Below are 1,897 nucleotides of genomic sequence, written 5' to 3' on the forward strand. Positions count from 1 at the left end.
CGGGTTTCTTATTGCCAATCTGCGAGTTACACTGAACACATCATTAGCGTCACTTGTGCAGGAAACCAATTTTGTTTGGGGAAAGGGTAAGCCAGCTCTAGCCTCAATTTTGAGTTCATTACAACTTCTCAAGAATTTCACCAACAGCCTATACAGTACAATTTCAAAAAAGTAAACATGTTAAGGTAAGCAGACAACTCTTTAGAAACCCAAATACACGTTCTTGCTGTATTTATGTGGAATTCTCCATCTACAACGGGCAGTCACGAAGATGGTCTTCTTCAGGACAACATGGTCACAGGGCTGGGACAATGCAGTGGGACTGAGAGGGAGCGTGAGGACGGGGAAGAGGCCGGGCTACCTCTTGCTGTCTCACGTTAGAGACAAACTGTAACACAGTCCGTGGGCCTGCAATCTTCCCCTTCATCATCTGGCGTAACGCTTGATGTCGTCGTCCACTTTGTTCCGGAAGTCCCCCTTGTCCCGCAAATGATGTTCTGCAGCTTCAATATTCAGTGGATCATCAACATTCAAAAGATCAGTAAACAAAGAGTTTAATCCCCAAACAACATCCTTCAGTGTTCTTGTGGGAGCCCAGCCAGTGCCGTCAATCGAGTGTTCCCTCAGTCAACTTAGACAAATTTCACCTGTCTCTGTGATGTTGGGGTGCCAAATCCTGGTCAAGCATTTCACTTTGGGAGGCACCACGTTGTAGGCATCGGGAACTTCAGTTTCAAACTGAAATTTTCCACCCAGGTAGTAACGCTCATCTGGGGTTACAGTTAGCTGAAAGCAATGAAGCTTGTTTGGATCAGGAAAATGCAATTGACACGTACAAGGTAAATTAGCTTCAGGTTCTGCAACCTCTTTAACAAGCAACTTGTCTCTCCCAGAAACTCTCCGAGTGGAGTCGGACGCTGTGGCTGACGTCCGGGACCCTTTGAGACCGTCATCGCGCTGCAGTTTGCTTGCTAGCGTTAGCGTTACTGCCACCTTTACCCTGGGCACCCGGAGACAGGCGAGGCGGGCCCGGCGCCCAACACCATGCCCGGCGGGTAAGTTGTTTTCTCTCACTATCCTCCCATCATGTCTACTCCAGACTTCACTATTTCTCTTTAAGGTCAGATTTCTCTTCCATCTTTTATATGATTAAATCAGTAGCATGTAGTACGTGCATTTCTAAGGCCTTAAAAATATCTCTTTGTGTGGTATATGCTATCAGTTCTTAGCACTAGAGAGGCTAATTGGTAGTGGTGCATTAATAAACTGAATCTGCAGGTTTTTTCTGTTATCTGGAGTTCTGTTCCATTACCACAAACAGAAAGAGAGACAAGACCCACAAGGATGGGGTTAATAATTATATCAGAAATAAACCTAGCTGCAACACAGGTAGCTTGAAACCAGATAATTTAGAAATAGTTTGGATAATTACTAATTAGGTCGGCTGACAGTGGAATTTGAATTATTCATGAAAACCTGAAAGCAGAGGATAATTCATTCCTGAATACCTCTAAAACTAATTGGAAAGTTGTTTATTATATTTTTCACTAGGTGATGTGCTGATATTTACTTCATGCTTAGTTTTGACAATTTTATTTTAGAAATATCTTCAAGTGACAAATAGAAATGATTAAGAATGATCTCACTACCTCAAAAACTAGCTCAAAAATTGAAATAAAAATCTGCTTGTTGGTTATTAAGAACAAATCTATGATCCTTATGAATTCCATTTTCAAAATATTAGGAAGATTTCTTTGGTGACAGTATTGACAAAATACAACTATTAGCCTATTAGATGAACTTTTCTTCTAACTCATTTTATAATATTGATTTTTATTGTTCAAAATATTGCTATTGTGTTTATTTGATATATACTATCTATAGTTCTTCTCGGATT

At 40.8% G+C, this 1,897-nt stretch overlaps 1 pseudogene; it reads right to left on the minus strand.

Moving 5' to 3' along the window:
• Positions 1-426: 426 nt before the first annotated feature.
• On the minus strand, positions 427-1,575 carry LOC105811197 (annotated as a pseudogene).
• Between the last annotated feature and the right edge of the window lie 322 nt (positions 1,576-1,897).

The sequence above is a fragment of the Propithecus coquereli genome, unplaced genomic scaffold (assembly GCF_000956105.1).
Source record: "Propithecus coquereli isolate 6110/MARCELLA unplaced genomic scaffold, Pcoq_1.0 Scaffold230, whole genome shotgun sequence".
NCBI lineage: Eukaryota > Metazoa > Chordata > Mammalia > Primates > Indriidae > Propithecus > Propithecus coquereli.